Here is an 18,640-nt window from a genome sequence, read left to right on the forward strand (position 1 = left end):
GAACACGGCTGGGTAACCAACTGCCTGCTTACCTTCGTGACTCTGGAAGAGAGAGAGGATTTTGATTGACAAGTCACAGCCATTGCCACAGTCACTAATGTTAAATGAGTCATTGATGCCAACAGCAACCCTGCTAACCTGTCCTTTCTGTCTCCTCCACTCTTGAACCACCTCCATTCTCTCATCGAAGCCATGGCTGTAGCCCCTGCTCGTTCGGAGGCCTCCTTAGGCCCCCACCACTTCTGTGTGCATACATCAGTCTTCGTCAAGCTTCTTTCCAAAACAATTGTCTGTACTCTCCCATAGTGAAAAGTCCACTTCTAATTAGGGATGTTACTCTGTTTTTGTTCATAACCCACAGCCATGCCTTTGCAGCACCCTAGACAGGATACCTATTGGAATCAAACCCCCGTGTGTTAGATCTCTGCTAGGCAGAGGCGGAGTGTCTGTACCATGTGGTTAATGGTAAGGCTACGGGAAAGTAACTCAGGGAGAAGCCAGTCTCTAGAGAGTTCATTAGCACTGTCCCATAGAAATATAGCATAGGTTGTGTGTGTTCACTTAAATTATCCAGTAGCTACAATATAAAATAAACAGGTGAATTTAACTTAAGCAATACATTTCATTAATTCCCATATGATAATTCTCTCACCATAGTCTTAATTAAAATGCATGAATACATTTACATTATTTTTTTCATGGTATATCTCTAAAACCCATTGCATGCCTTATCCAGAAAGCACAAACCATTTCAAACATTCCAGTTTCTCAATAAGCCCACAAACATGGAGGCTCCTGTATTAGGTAAAACAGGCTTAGGCTTTATTTATTTTTCTGTTCTGCTTCTGTATTTCTGTCTTCCAAGAATGAAAGCTACATAAGAACACACTTGGCCTATATTAACTAATAGATCACCCCATACACAGTGCCTGGCCTTAATGACTCTCAAAAATTTTAAATAAATTGGCGAATATCTTCAGTGTACTGAGAGAGAACACTGGCTTAGCCCCGTTCTTTGTAATATCGCAGGAAAACACACACACACATACCTCACATTACCCACAGGATTAAATTGCTTTTATTATCTTTTTAATATTTAAAAGTTTAATATTTGTTTTGTGTTCATTTCCCTTCTTACCAAACTTTGCAACATTTTTTCTATTTTTCCTCAATCATTCAAGATGACAGGTAGGGGTGAGACTGTGTGTTTAGCTCCTCTCTCCATGGTGGCAACTGCTCTGGCTAAGGACTGCCCCATTTTTGCCTATGCTGTCCCAAGTACTGCGAATTCCTGTATGTGGCTGCTCTCCCTGCTATATACAGAAGCTTGTGGTTGTCCATTACCTCTGGCTCCTACTCTCTGCTCCCTCTTACACAATGACCCCTGAGCCTTGGGAGAAGGTAGTGGTACCTGTGTTCCCTTAAAGGCTGAGCATTCTGGGATTTCTTATTCTCTGCATCCTAACAGGCTCCAACTTGTTATTATTGACTTCTTTCTCCATCAACAATTTGCTAGAGATTGTTTCTATTAATATAAATTTTTCTTGGCATATATTCATTCTGTTATGGTGGTGGGTTTCGTACAGACATGTCCAGGCCAGCTCATTGTGTATCTCCTTGTCCATGTCCCCCTTTTGTCCCCTCCCCTATGTCCCTCTTGCTATTCCCATGCCCATGCTTGGCATCTTCATTTCTCTTTTCCTGTTACGGAACGATTATCACAGCATCTGCCTTGGGCGAGACCTGCTACCCTGGCCTCAAGCTCCTAGAGCAGCCTCCTAAAAGTAGCTGGATATCAATCCCTGTCTTCAACTAGCTTCCTCTGCTGGGAGAGGTCATGTGTCATTTACAAAGGAAACCTGAATCCAAGTTTAATGCTCAGTGGTTCGGTGCTCAGCAGAACTCATCTTGCAGCTGATACTCCCACTTTTTCTACGGAACAAAAGAGTCAAGGAAAGTTCTCTGTTAGGAAGCAATCACAGTCTCCCCATTAGCACCCCTGGGAAGTTAAAGGCAAGCCTAGGAGCCCACTTTCTACAAGAATGACAGGGATTTCTTTATAGTTTGCTTTTGTGTTGACAACTGGAGAGAGGGAGAGGGGGAGGGGAGGGAAGGGGGAGGGGAGAAGAGGAGGAGTGGGAGGGGAGGGAGAAAAGGAAAGGAGAGGGAGGGGAGGGGAGGGGGAGGGAGAAAAGAAGGGGAGGAGGAGGGGGGAGTGGGAGAAGGAGGGAGACTGGGGGGGGAGAGAAATGCACACAGAACAGTCCCTGTGATAATTAGCAAAAGCTGGACAGTCCCACTTCATCTTAAGGGACAGAAACAAAAAGGCTTTTATGCAGAGCTTTTTCTTCAAAGTCAGCATCTTTGAAAGAGTGCCCTTTCTCACTGCCTCCTCCTCCCAAACATAAACACTTGAAGCCACCTCTTTGAATCACAAGAGTTAGGGCACAGGGTCTGAGTAGGAATACCATGTTCCAGTATTGAATGCTTTGTCAGCTCTTGCTTGAGATCCCCGGGGTCTCCTAGTACAATATAGCTGTCTAAAAAGGAAATGGTCACCCCCCACCCCAACACAGCAAATTCTGTAGCTCTGTTATTCTGAGTTCTGGATCAGATTTGCTTTGGTAATGCATACCTCCATTTCTTCAGAGCAAGCTCCATCTCTGTCCTGACAGAGCTATACAGTCAAAGCCTGTGAGTGGGGTGAATGCACTGGTGAGGGTTTTTCTTCCACCTTGGACATAAATTTTCCCCATCTGTGGCTCTGCTCCAGCTCCTTTCCATGAAGGCCATACATGGAGGAAGAATATGCTCCTTGTACCATAGAATTATTGAAACCCTCCAAATACAACACAGCCCAGGTCTCTCTCCCTACCGTGGAGATTCTGTTTTTAAAAATACAAAAGAAAACCTGTATCCCACTGTACATCTCTATGATAAACTAGATAACACAGAAATCATAGGAAAATTCAAACCCAGTATCTGAACCCTAAGAGAAGTTCAGAGACAAGGGAAAAATACAAACACTTTCATAATATTGTAACTGCTATATTTTTAATTGATACATGAATTTTGCAAATCATATAGTATAGTGTTTCACTGCAGGTAGACATTGTGCCATGATTCAAAATCCTCTCTCCTGTATATTTAGAGACAAACAATGCACTACTGTTGACAACAGTCCACCCTTTGGTGAAACAGTGTATGAGCGTCCATTCCTCCTATGTGATTGCAACTCTAGCCTTGGCTGTCTTCTCCACAGCTTCCTTCCACAAACTCCTGCAGTCTCTGCTGAGCTCAGCATTCCCTAGGTGAATGAGGTCAACTCTTGGTTCTGCACATGGTTACAAATCATTCCACATTTGTCTTTATGTGCCTGGCTTTATCACATTTTACACAATGAATCTCTGCTTTCACCTATGATATTGCAAGCAACAGGACTCCATTGTTTGCATGGCTGCATAGAATATGCTATGCATATGTGCCACATATTTTTAACCCTTTTATCATTTTAGAGACCTTGGGTGAATATTAGAAATGTAAGTAAAGAGAGGTAAAAGTCACTATCGTTGGAAAGATTCCTTTACGTGTTTTCTTATTCCCAAAATAAACACCCTCACTTTCTTCAGGATTTTGCTCAAATATACATTGTCAGCAACATCCATACTCTAATTGAGGCATCTTGATTTAACATTAAAAAGCTGAAGAGTACTATCACAGCCATTTGTAACCCCAACATCTGATGAAGGGAGCTGAGACAAGAGGGTCACAAGTTCAAGGTCAGGCTGGGCTATCACAAAATGAAATAAAATTCCAAAACCAATTTCTCTCCCACCATGCTTTCTCCCCCACTCACTCTCACTCTCTTTCTCCTTCTCTTTCGCTTTCTCTCTCTCTCTCTCTCTCTCTCTCTGCTTTCTCTCTTACTATACTATTTTTCAACTTCAAATATTCAACATAAATTTCCAGTAAGACTTATAAGTTGTTAAATTGTAATAAAATTCTGTGGTAGATACACTGTCATGCTTACTGAAGCACCCAGAACAGCATCTGCCACTCACTAGCCATCCTTGAATGAAGACATAGATGAATGAGTGAACTGAAAAGTTATGGAGTACAGCAGCCACACTGGACTTTCTGAAAATATAAAATAATGTATTACATAGTTCTAGATTACAATTCCAACCTGAAACCCTTTTTCAGGGGGCCAGAACAATGCAGCAACCAAGCAATGTACAGGATGCATATAATGGAAGAGAAAGTAATGGGGCTCACAGATTTAGGAAATATATACCTCTGATAAAGTCATTGATTGTCATCTTAAATGACTCTGAAGTAGAAGTTTCTGGATATGTCAGGTGACACAGACTCATGTGGTATTTTGCTAGTCCCGTGGGAGGACATGTGATGTTTGGAGACAGTATAAATAGAACTCAACAGGCACTGACTAGGCACTTGCATAGGTTTGCAAAACTTTGATGGTCTTCACTGATCTCCACTTTGATGAGAGATACACAGCAGAGATTCCTCTGGCATCAGGCTGGTTCCTAGTCACTCCCACTGACTCATACTAATTGGTAGAGGCCTGGAGGTTTCTTCTGGATCCTGCCACCACTGCTGATTTGTGTTTGGTATTCTGACACTACTGAACTGAAGGTGTCCTGACGAACAAAGATTACAATCACCCCCAAAGAACTACTTCTAAACATGTCCATATCTCCTTTTCCTATTTATCTTTGTCTCTCCCTTACCTTTGGAAAGTTGGCTAGAAGGTGGGGAATGGGGGGAGGGAGCATTCATAAACCATTATTGAAAATAGGTTTAAAAGAAAATCTAAGCCTACAAGTATCTGTTAAACAAAATATACCTATTATATGTATGGGGTAGCGCATTGTGATCAATAGTCTGTTTGATTTCTAAAGTATTATAAAAGTTACTTTTCTTAGAGATATGCAAAATTACCCAAGGAAAGCAACTTAAGACAGAAAGAGTTTATTTTAGCACACAGTCAAGAACACAGTCTATCAGGACAAGGAAGGCAAAATGGCAGGATTTTGAAGCCACTGACTACATTATCCCACAGTCAGGAACTCGCCAGGGTGGGTTTCTGTTTTTGTTTTGTTTTTTGGTTTGTGGTTTTGTTATTTTCTTTTTATGCTGGAGAGATGCATTCAAGTTGACCTTCAGTCATAACTGTGTTTCTTACACAGCAGTGACTGACTGATACAATCACTACAACACACTTTCACAGCATTCTCCAAAATCACAAACTATGCTTAAATATGTTAGATTTTATATTTTGGAAGCAACACATAGCAAATCCTTCATAATCACAAAAATTAGAAAGATGTGGTACAGTTTGGATATCTTATCCAATATTCTTAGAACCTATTCTTTATGGCTTTCTTCTCTTTTTAATTTTCAGTATTTTCATAGATGTAAAAAATAGTTTGTGAAGGGAACAAATGTCTAAATAGGAAAATCATGTGTTTAGTATATGCACCATCCAGTCAACATCATATAACATTAAACATCATTTTAATAACTTTGCCAGTGAAATACAGTTCACATTTTTAGTTTTTTCAGTTGTGATAACACATTTGTATTCAGAAAATTTCAGAATTGGGTGCATTTGAAATTTCTTATTTTTCGTAAGAGATACTTAGCTTCTAATATTTAAAGTCTACTTTAGCACCTGTCTCTATTATAAATAAATTAGCTCTAACAAAATGCTACTATTATAATAAAAGACTTTGATTCATAAGTTAAAATACAAACATGTATAAATACGTTGATTGAAGTTACCACACATGGAGGCGTAACCTGATTCTACCCTTGACCCCTAAGGCCATAGGCTGTTAATAAAAGCCCAATGTCAGAGAAACTTCCTTTTACACAATTGGTTGGGGGGGTGCGTGAGACCCATAAAACAATACTGGTCATTACCATTTGTCACAATTGCCTGCATAACTTGGAGAGTAATTGCAGAAAACACTACATACCTTGGTCATGGGATTAGGAAAAGTCAGGCTGGAACTGACCTGGAAACCTTTGCCCTGATAGCTCTCACAGTGTTTGAAGGTGCAGTGTAGCTCACATGAAATAAAGGTTATTGACAATCCTACTCAGCTGTGAATGAGGTGAAGTATGATATTAACCCAAGTGAAACATCTATACTCAAGGCTCAGAGGACATCACGGAAGAGAGGATGGGAAGACAGAGCCAGAGGACCAGAAGGACCTGTTGCAGATAATGTCTTCTGAACATGATAAGGCTGTTTCAATTGTGGGCTCTCACAATAAAGCCGCCAGCACAGTAGCACATCAGTCTACAGGCCAACATGAGTAAGGATTCACAATGCCCCACTCATAACCGAAGAATGGCAAGCAGCCAATAGCTGACAAGGGAGAGAAAGTCAGTTCTCAGAGATGAGCCCCTGTTAGGTCGCCCAAGCCTTAAATTTACATACATGTGGACACCATTACCGACACTCAGTAGGTTGTATTATATACATGTGTAATAATAATAATAATTAAAGAGGGGCTGGAGAGATGGCTCAGCGGTTAAGAGCGCTGACTGCTCTTCCAGAGGTCCTGAGTTCAGTTCCCAGGAACCACATGGTGGCTCACAACCATCTGTAATGAGATCTGATGCCCTCTTCTGGTATGTATGAAGACAGCTACAGTGTACTTATATAATAAATAAATAAATCCTTACAAAGTTTTAAAAAAATAATAATTAAATGGGAAAAGGACATGAATCTGAGAGAAGAATGCAGAAGGAACTGACAGAGAAAGGTGAAAGAGGGAAGAGTAAAACAATGTAAAGAAGGCTTGTGTCTGAAATTCTCAAAAGAAATGTTTACGAATTTTTAATCTTCATTGAAATGTTCTATTAATTTATTTTTCTTAAGGTTAACCATAGTAGAGAAATAAACATTCAGTGTGGATCTCTTTTTACACATTATTTACTCTATGGGTGTGGTTACACATTTGCACGGGGAATACAGAGGCAGAGGGGAAAGATAACTTACAGGAGCTGTTGGTGCTCTCCTTCCTCGGGGACAGTTTTGGGATCGAACACAGATCCTTCCACTTGGTGCCAAGCGCTTTTCTGTGCTGAACCACCTCGCTGACTCTCAGTGTAGGTTTCAAATTACACATGTAGATATGGGTGGGCTTTTATTCCCCCATTTTGGAATTTTAAAAATGTGGGTTCTCCCTCTTTATACTTTTTCTCCCTATAACAATTCTAACACCCCATCAAAGGATGGAAGTCACTGGTCAAATTGGGATTCCGAAATAAATGTGAAAAGGAAAGAGATTTTAGTTAGTGCTTTTAAATATGATTTTCTTAAAAGATATTTGGTGGAAAAGAACAAAAAAAAAAAAAAGATAGACAGACAGCACTCTGTACTTCCTGGGACTCACACAGGTTCACTTAGTGCATACATCTTGGGACTTGGTGCTCTTAGGACATCCTGGGACTCGATGTAATTGGGACATCCTAGGTCTTTCCAAGTCTAGGAAGAAAAGCGGTGGTGAGGATGAACCTTAAGGGTCAGGGCAGCTACAAGCGATCTCACCGGCTTTGGCAACATTACAGCCACTGGTGGCCTTGACAGGTATCTCCAGGTCCTCTTCAGCTACTGTCCAGCAGAACTCTTCAGACATGCCCTCCCTAATTCGCTCTTGAACCAGCCAATCCCTAAATGTCAATCATTTCACTTTTGGATAGGATCACTGCGGCTAAAGAGGTGACACTCTGGCATTAGATGCTGTATTCGGCAACCTATCGTCTCTAGGAACAAAAAAGAAAATCCTGAGTTCAGTGTACCACTAAAAGAAAGTAAGAGAGAGAGAGAGAGAGAGAGAGAGAGAGAGAGAGAGAGAGAGAGAGAGAGAGAGAGAGAGAGATGGAGAGAGAGAGAAAGAAAGAAAGAAAAAGAAAGAAAGAAAGAAAGAAAGAAAGAAAGAAAGAAAGAAAGAAAGAAAGAAAGAGAAAGTAGAAAGGAAGAAAGGAAGGAAAGAAATGTGAGCCTGGTCTGACCCGGAGTTCTGTGTCCTTCTATTCCACTATAGTTTTCATGTTACTCCCATGTGAACATCTGCTGTCCTTCATGAAGTCCATGGATTTATGGTGCCATTAGTGTCTTGGAAAGCAAGTACATCTCTTCCCAGATGTCCTTTTGTATAAAGCTTTTTTCCTACCCTGTACCAGTTCAAATAAACCAAGCCATGGATCAGATTTGAACGAAGGCACAAACCCCACTCTTTGTCACATTCCAGATGTTTCAGATAAATATTATGACAGTCTAAACACATGATGTGCACTGATGCTGGTAGGGATGAGATGGGACTCTACCCAAGCAGGCAGCATGGGCCATGGTGGTAACAGTCTTCTTCTTTTCCCAGGGCCTGCGTTCTGCCATGAGTAGGAAGGGACACAGTTGAATTCTGAACCTTTCACAGAGCTTTAGAATCAAAAGTGTTCCTGTGATACCTGTTCACCTTCTTAGTTGGTTAATTCTAAACCCCTAGGCATATAAAGGTACACAGCATATGCTATTTATTACCCACCATCTAAGAATTGTTGCAATTTCAGTACGACCTCTATAGTCATAGGTAGAAAAGCTTGACTACCAAGATTCATCTTCAAAGTGGGGAAACTTTATAGGCTTACAATTCATGCAAATCATTTTAAGTTTTTAAAAACATACACTTACTCGCTATTTTATATGGTGGTACATGCCTGTAAACATATTAGGCAGAGGTTGAGTCATGAGGAATGTTTAAGAACTGGCCTACATAGTGACTCTTGAAGAGGAGGAGGAGGAGGAGGAGGAAGAGAGACAAATTGAGAAATTCAAGGAAAGCTATTCACCCCAGAACCTCTTTCTGCCATACATTACAAATGTGGTTTTCGGGCTCTTTCCAAGGTTTGAAAGGATGTATTTCTTTCAATGGGAGTAACTGTAAACAGGCTTGCATCTAGTAGGAAGTATCTGTGAGGACCACTTTGTCTTTCCAGACTGAACTTCAGCATCCTCCCCAATACTACACACCCATTACCTCCATCCGATTTGCACGAGACAAAGCTTACTTTGCCTCTTATGCATAAATATTTTTGCAAGAGGAAAGAAATTGACACTTCAAAGAGCAAAGAAAGAAGTGTGTCCTTGCCACTTGCTTCAAAATCCTTCTGATTCGAAGACCATTTCAATAGTTACCCTTGCTTTGGCATTACTCTTGAAGTCCTGGTCTCAAGAACGTGGGTCCAGAATCGTTAATGTTTTATGCTGGTTGGTCAATCCCATTCGGTGGCTTATAAACCATAGTAGTTTGTACAATATCTGTGCTGCCGTTTTATTCTCTCACTACCTTTTTATTTAATCAATTTTGAGGAAATTTTTTTTATGCTCTAGACTTTGAAGACTCAAAAATGTAATTTTAAAACAAACTCGTTCTCAATTTTTTTTTCAGAAAAGCTAACAACTAACAAAAATGGCTTAAATTTGATATGTAGTTTAAATAACACCAGTATTTATTCCACATTGAAGTATTTAATTTTAAGTTATATTGATTATGTATAATAAAAGTATACTAGCATAGGACTTTAAAAAACATAAAAATAATTTGAATGGTGAGAAAGAAGAACTATACAAAACTATATAATTCGATACTTTAAAAAGGTTAGACACTTTTGCTTGCATATGCATATGTTCACCATTTTTGTTTCTGATGCTCTCAGAGTCAAAAAAGGCCATCTGATCACTAGAACTGGAGTTATAGAAGGTTGCAGGCCACCACACACATACTAGAAATCAAGCCTCTGTTCTCTGTAAGAGGAATAAATGTTCTAAACCAGTGAGCCATCTCTCCAGCCCCCGTAATTCCACTTTTGAAAAGGATCCTCCGGTTAAAATAACAAAGAAAAGTAACTCATGGCATTTAAAATTTATACCCTATATTCAAAATTAACAGAGTCGGTTTTTCTAGCCAAGACCATTTGTCATCGCATTGTTGAGTTCTAACATGTTTACTCCCCGTGTGCTGAGCACATTCATCTGCACTTGTGAGATGCTCGGTAAACACACAGTGAAATCATCTGAATGAACATGCGTGCAATGGCCAAGGTGCTAAGAATGGAAGATGTTAAGATGGGTTCCAGGATAAAGCCCTTTCTCACGTTACCCGGGTAAGTTCTTTCAGAGCACTTGGGAGTCAAAGAGACTGACAGGCAGGGTCAGTTATCGAGGAATTCCAAAGCTTCAGAAGTTGGAAACGCCCAAGAGTATTACTTACCTTATATTTATCATCTTAGATCCAATCTTGGCAGTAGCCACAAATAGTGTCTGAATAAAGTTGAAAGGCCTTTAGCGTTCATGGATACATATTTACTCTGGCTAAAAAAATACTTGGCATCAAGTGTGAAGGAAGAGATGTCCTGAAGTCTGAAATACGCTAGTAAAACGAAGTTCCAAATAAAAAGAATGCAATCGGCAAAATGTCTCTGCATCACTTCAAAGCCCCTGCATGTGCACCCACTCTCAGGAATAACCATTTGCTCAAGACCACAAAGAAGAGTACCCCAGGCTAGGAAGCTCCCCAAATATCCAAATTGCAATAGTCAGATGTTAGAGGCTTAAGATCTTTGCAAGTTTGCAGTAAAGATGAGTCACGGATGTCAAAGCATTCGTCAGCATGCTTCGAATTACTAGAATGTAGTGAATTTAGTGTAGACAGCCCAGAAGAATAGTCATGACTATTAGCTACATGGTGAGACCCTGCCAAAAACAAACAAACAAAGAAACAAACAAACCAAAATGCCAGAATTGTGTGTAATAGTCAGTTATTCTCCCATGGCCGCTGTCCAGTATCCTGCTATGAGCCTCGTAGCTAAGAGCCTCCTTCCTGACCTTCATGATTATCCACCTTAACCTCGTAGCAGGAACTGGTTTACATCTAACACCCTGCTTTCATCTATTTCAAGGATTCTGGTCTTCTACAGCTTCAAATTTCTATTAGAAAATGGGTCTGACGTTTTAGCAGTTACTTAGGACTCGAAGCTTCACTGTCTCTGGTCTGTTCACTGGGTAATCAGCTTTTTCTGATTCTATCTTTTTAACCATCCCTAAGGATGTCTATGCTCAATTAGAGTCCCACGAGAAATTTAGATGCTTAGGAAGGAAAAGCAGCTGAAGGATGTGAGACAGTACAAATGACCTCATAGGTGGCTTTTCCAGAAGCTGAGCTCCTCTGAGTGCCTCTACTTTGCAAAGCTCAGAACATGTGATGGGGGTTCTCTCCTGGAGTCTTCAGCTCCCTCCTCCCAGAAGCAGTCTTATGACTTCATCCTTAGATGACTTTGTTTGAAAAATGTGACTCCTCCGTCATCTCTCTATGGGCAGGAACATTCCACTAAGGCCCAACTCTCTCTGTTCCCTCCATTCTTCTCTTTGCTTCAGAGCATAACCCGGTAAAATCCCAACTGTCCTGTGATGTGCTCATTCCCTACCTTTCTTGTTCCTAACCTCTCCTTCTTTCTAAAATTTAGTCATCCCGGTAGGACTGAACAGGAATGGCTGTACATAAAATATCTCCACAGCTGAAGGAAAGTAGTTCAAAGAACACAAGCATGCTCACTGCTAGAATTCCATGCGATGAACCAGGGACAGTGGTGTGTGACTGTAACCCCAGCACTTTGGAGGCAGAGGCAGGAAGGTCTCTGTGAATTTGAGGCCAACCCAGTCTACTTAGTGAGTTCCTGGACAGCCAGAGCTACATAGTAAGACCCTGTCAAAAACAAATTAAAAAGCAGAAGTGTGTGTAATAGTCAGCTCCTCTCCCATGGCCACCGTCCAGTACATAAGGCTATAAGCCTCTATTTTGACCTTTATAAACTATAGCAACATAACCCTCTTTCCCTCTCTTTTCTGGGTAATTTTGCTAAGACAAGGTCCTACTAAGTGGAATATCTGAGATCAGGGAGCCTCATGCTATGCACTCATCCCCCTAGCCAGCTTCTTAGATAGTAGGTCATCTTGAATGTATTCTGAGCATGTCACTGCACTCCTTTCAAAGGGAGTGCTCCCTGCAGTGGCTCTTCCCCTTCTTAGGGAAGCTGGCTGTACATCCTTTATTCATGCACCTCCCCAACCCACCCCCACCACTTACTCCTTGCAAATTCCACTTTCTGAATCACTCCTCAAATACCGTGCACACCTGCACAACCTATTTCCTTGTGGAACCTTGGAAGAAGAATGTATGTGAGGGAAGGAACTCCCAACCAGAAGCTCATGTGTAGGCTTTCCCCAAGCACACAACTGATCTGTGGACAATTTAGCCAGGAGCACAGGACATGGTGTGCGCCTTCTTAATTCAGACCTTATCAGGTTCACTATATAATCTCCGAAGTCGTTTGTTTTGGTTGTAGCAAATGAAAGCATGTTCTATTGCGGCATTTGAATTCTAAATAAGTCAAGAGTACATTACCATCTGTCTGCTGACCCAAAACTTTAATTGGGTTCCAGAATAGATATGCAAACAGAATCATTATTCAAAGATATGACAGCTGTTCATTGCCATAAAGATGCGTCAGAATTATCTTTATCCTTTGCCTAATAACTTTTCGGTGTACCTTCCTTCTAGTTTATGGCTAGACATTTTTCTATTGCCTTTCTTCTTACCTCGGGTTTCAACTGAGTATTTATGGAATTTCTATGTCTGTGTGAACACAGTCAGCTTTGAGTCAATTTTTCTTTAACTTTTTTGGTGGGGTCTAACATAACAATGTAGGCATTAAATGAATATACAGAGCAGTACAAATGATTGGCTATAATGACTGCATTATTAAATAATAATATCACTTCATGAAGTACCTCCCAGTACTTTATAATCTCCTCTACCTGGATGATATGATTACTACCAAATATTGAAATGTCTGTTTAGCCTTCTAGCCATTGTGGCATTTAGTTTGAAACACACATACACATATACACACACACATACATACATACATACACACACATATACACATACACACATATACACATACACACACATATACACATACACACACATATACACATACACACACACATACATACATACACACACACATACACACACACACACACACACACACCCTATAGCAATTAGTTAAGCCAGAGGTGAACAGGAAGGTGGAAAGAGTCAAGTAAAGACTCAGGAGTTAGCTGACAAATAGAATCAAGTCAAGATAAGAGTCAAACTTTATAAAGTGTGTGTAGGACACATTTTGTAAACATTTTACATACTAATATTTAATCACACTCAATCTTGAGGGGCTAAGACAATACTTTCACTGGTCACTCCTGTATGACTTTTATTTCAACCTATATTTCAACATGAAAGCTCTGAATTAGCTCCAGTAATATATTTTTTCTCTCTGAAGAAAATATTAATGCACTGAGCCAAACTTGTAAGTATCTAACTGACACAGAAGCTGTTCTGTTTATGAGAATGGCTTCTGCTGGTCAATTACTCCATCATTTCACAAAAGCCATGGTTCTCTACCTGTGATGGCTAGGAACAATGTTTGCATTGGATATCCAAGACTGTTTCACTTCTAGTAATAGCATATTTTTGGCACACAAAAGACTAATCGAATGAATACCTTGAAAAATGCATTTGTTCACATAGATTGTGAGCCTATAAATTATGTTAGCCATTGGGGTGGTTTATAATTATCCCAGCTCCCTCTTCTGGTCACATGTAAAACTGCACCGACTCCACTGGCATTTTGTCCTGTGACACCAAATTCAAGCCTCACTTTTAAACTCATGTGTATTCTAAGGGAAATTCAATCTGCATGTCCTTGAATTATGAACACTAAACCCATTAGAGTTTTTGTTTAGTGAGAGCTTCCTAAATCCTAGGATGATTTATAAGGCTTTTATAGCCTGCCTGTTTACTCTGAAGAAAGCAGTCAAGTTTTCTTGAAAGTAAACAAGATTGAAAGGCAAAAAAACTTTGAAGCTGAAAGAAAACTGGAGCTCAAAAAAGTTTATGTCCAACCATCCTATGCAAAACTCATGAGCTTTAATTTGCATGCACACACATGAGGTGCATATTAGCAAACTTCCCATCAGCTCTAACATAAACTAAGAACGGTCATAAAAGATGTGATCTTAGAAGTCAGAGGTGGGAAGATAGTGAGTTCAAGCTTGGTATGAGCAATATAGCATACTTTAGTCCAACCTGGTCTACATAGCAAAACCTTATTTCAAAGATTTGATTCGTTTTGTAAGCCTTTAAGTGTGGATGATTTTGAGTTATGACATGTGATTTTGTCTCAGCTTATGTTTACATAAACTTTGATGTGCCCTTGGAAAACTTCTCAGTTCATGTGGTCCATTCAGAATACATGATTTAGAACTGAATGTTCTGAGGTCCTGAGTTCAATTCCCAACAACCACATGATGGCTCACAACCATCTGTAATGGGACCCCACACCCTCTTCTGGTGTTTCTAAAGACAATGATGGTGTACTCACATACATAAAATAAAGAAAGAAAGAATACATGATTTAATATAAAGTTTACTTGTAATTATAGAAAAAAAGTCTGGAAACAAATTGACAAAATAAGAACTGGATAGAAATTTGATAATTATTTCAACTATTGATGGTTTTCAACTTATTTGATGCCACTAAGCGCTCCCTTTCTACACAAGCAATACAAACTCTTTATAAACATCCTTACTAAAGAAAGTCACCAAAATACTTCGTGTTGAAATTTAAATCCTCATCTACTTATTATGCACACCTGACTGTAGAAAACTGTAACTTGTTTAATTAATAAATGACCATTTGAGCTGTCGTCCAATCAGCCTAAATCAACATTAGTTGGTGCTCTGTTGCTGTGAAGAGGTATCATGACCAAGGCAAGTCTTTCAAAAGAAAACATTTAATTGGAGCTTGCTCACAGCTTCAGAAGTTTACTCCATCATGATCACAGCAGGAAGCAAGGCAGCAAGCATCATGAGCGGAGAGTTCTACATTCAGATACAAAAGAGGCAGGAAGAGAGAGACTCTGGGATTGGCATGGGCTTCTAAAATCTCAAAACCCACCCCAGTGACATACGTCCTCCAACAAATCTCTGCCTCCTAATCCTTTCAAATAGTGCCACTCCCTGGTGACCAAGCACTCAAATCTATAAGCCTATTGGTGACATTATTATTCAAAGAAAAAAAAACCGCACAGTCTGATTTATTGTATATTTCCTGGGGTCATAATTGATTTTTCCTTTTTAATTTTCAGAGCTATACATTAATCCCAACATATGCTAGCTTGAGATTTCTTAACAGACATTTGAGAAATCAAGCCTAAAGATTGAGATATGGGCAGGGCTCCTCAGCTGGGCCCAAGTGCTGGGTGTGAGACCTGGGCTCAGCCCGAGATTGAAGAGAACTCAGGAAACGTGGGGTTAAAGGTAAACTGGGCAGGCTGCACCAGAGCTCAGCATGTGCGGGCTGGCTGGGCCTGGAAGACAGATATGGCATGAACACATTTTAATCATAATGTTTTCTCCAATCTCCTAATATCCTGAAATGAATTAATAGCTAACAAAAATATAAATAACTCGGTTTGCAGAAAATCGATAAATAGAAAATAAACAGAAACAAACCGAAGAGAAAGTCCCCTGAGAGCTACACTAAAATTGTCTGCGGCAGAGCTAAAGAAGAACTGTGGGGAGAGCTGTGAAGATTTGGGCCCTGACAAAAGAAGGTACTTACGGCACGAAATAGAGGAACAATGTTAGGGGTCATGTGGGGGCTCTGAGAGAGGGCTGCTACCAAAGATCACGTACGGAATTAATACCAGAAAACCAATCCAATTAGCGGATCCTCGAATGAAGCGCGCAGGTGATTCTGAAAAGATAAACGGACTGTTTCCTCATCAAGGAAATGAAACTAAATTAAATTGAGATCCTATTATTTATTCCCCTGCTGGGTTACTGCAGCTGTCATGGACATCAGGACTGAGGTTCTTCAGACTACTGACATTTGGAACTACCTGATGACTACCTCTACTTCTGGATCTGTAGCGAAAGGAAAGGAGGTGTCACACCACAGACACGTCTACTGCAGCAGTGCTCACAGCATCCCAGTCATGTGATCAGCTTAGGCATGTGATGGAGCACAGGACAGAGCCGGGGTGTTCATACTTATCAGAGGAGCGAGACTCAGCAGTAATAAACAAAAGCATCTCGTTTGCAGGAAAACAGACTCAACTGCTCACAGTCACCATGTGAAGCAAAGAAAGCCAGACTCAGAAAGATGAATGCCGCAGGCTTTTTATCATTTATGCATCGTACTTTTATACATGCTATATAGTTTGTGAATGTATGTCATAGAAGGAGAAGTGGGAATTCAAGGCAACTAAGGACTGAAAGGGTAGAAGTGGACAGAGCAAGGTATGGGGTAAATACATACAGTTAAACAACCTGATGTATGATGGAACCCATCAACATATATGTCTTAGTTAGGGTTTTATTGCTGTGAACAGACACTGTGACCAAGGCAACTCTTATAAAGGACAACATTTAATTGGGGCTGGCTTACTGGTTCAGAAGTTCAGTCCATTATCATCAAGGCAGGAGCATCCAGGCAGGCATGGTGCAGGAGGAGCTGAGAGTTCTACATCTTCATGCAAAGGAAACCAGGAACAGACTGAGCATCATAGAGCAGGTAGAAGGAGTGTCTCCAACCCAGCCCTAGTGAGACACACTTCCTCCAACAAGGCCACACCTTCTAATAGTGCCACTCCCTGGGCCAAGCATATGAAACTATCACAATATATAATGAATATATATGAAAATAAAAGTGGAAGTATATTTGATCATTTTATCCTCAAAATATCTCTCTGTCTCTCTGTCTCTCTCTGTCTGTCTCTGTCTCTGTCTCTCTCTCTCTCTCTCTCTCTCTCTCTCTCTCTCTCTCTCTCTCTCTCTCTTGACTGGGTCTCACCATGTTGCTCTGGAGATTTAAGGTTGACAAAGATGCTGTTATCCCTTTTCTTTAGGTCAGTGACCTGTACATTTGATATGCTACTCAGTACCAATTTCTAAAGTATAATATGTTACATCCATGATGAAAATTTCTCACAAGAAAATGTTCTTTTTCTGTCCTCACTTCCTCTCTATCCCCTGCTCTGTGTCTCCCTCCCATTCTTCACCTTCTCAAACTCCCTTGATTGGAAATAATGAGAACTGAGGAACTCACAACCCAGAGACACTTCCTAAGGGAAGGAAGGAGACTGAAACATGCATCAGACATCCTGGCCTTTCCATGCACTGTCATGGAGACAGGAAATCAGTAGCTTTTGATCGTGAGAATCAAACTACAAAACTAGAAGATGTGCAACTGTGAGAATTCTCCCCAGACAGAGTTAGAGGGGCTGAGCATGCATTTCCACAGAAAATATTTGAGAAGTTTCCATAATCTGCATCAGAGCTGATAAGTGAAGGTTTTTCTCATCAAAGGCATAGAGAATAGAGAAACAAGAGCGGCTGCTCTTCAAATGCACCAGAGCAAAACACAAGGTGTGGGAAGAATACTGGAAATGTGATATAGTGTTTGGGAGAAGCAAATCTGCAGAGTCTAACCTGAGAAAATGGAGATCGACCTGGGAGTGCTGACTGTAATCCCCACACACAGAAGGCTGAGGGAGAAGAATCAGAGGCTCAAGTCACCAGTCACCATGGGCAACATGGTGAGTCCAAGGCACTCACTTGAGTCACTCTAGACACTGTTGCAAAAAGATCAATAGGAGCTGGAGAAATGGCCCAGCATTTAGGAACAGTAAGGCAGCTCACAGCTCCTGTATCTCCACCTCCAAAGCATTAGACATTCTCTTCTGGTCACCTCTCTCTCTCTCTCTCTCTCTCTCTCTCTCTCTCTCTCTCTCTCTCTCTCACACACACACACACACACACACACACAATTAAAAATTAAACAATAAAAGATAAACAAAATGGAAAGGCTATATATGAATTATATAAAAATAATTCAAAATTATAATCTCAGAAACACTCAAGTTATAAGACAAGTCCAGAAGAGTGAGTAAAATTTAGGTAAATGATACAGAACCAAAACAAGAATGCTAGCAAACAGATAGGTATTATAAAATCCAGGCACACAGAAATTCCAGAAATGAAATGATTCAATCAGTAAACCAAAGAAGATCAATAGAGAACAAAGCATTACAGCCAGTGGATGTGAAGGAAATCACCAGAGCTACACAGAGAAAAGAAAAGGGGAAAGAGTGAGGAAAACCCTCCATCCCACCATCTCAGGTATTCCAAATAAATATACTTGAAATATACAATCATCTATATAACATATAGATTATAGAAACCCCAAATGATTGCTTTAAGGAAATAATGCCTAAAAGTACCCCAAATCTGAGGAGAAAAATGCGCTTCCAGATTCATGAAGCCCAAAAGCTACCAGGTAGAATTAATTCAAGAAAATCTACACTGAGACATACTGTAATTGAACACCCAAGGAAAAAAATACTTTTGAAAGCAGTGAGAGAAAAGAAACTTGAAAAATACTTAGGAGTCCTTACAATTTAGCAAGCCATGGTTTGGATTAA

The sequence above is a fragment of the Micromys minutus genome (genome assembly GCF_963924665.1).
Source record: "Micromys minutus genome assembly, chromosome: 20".
NCBI classification, from domain to species: Eukaryota; Metazoa; Chordata; class Mammalia; order Rodentia; family Muridae; genus Micromys; species Micromys minutus.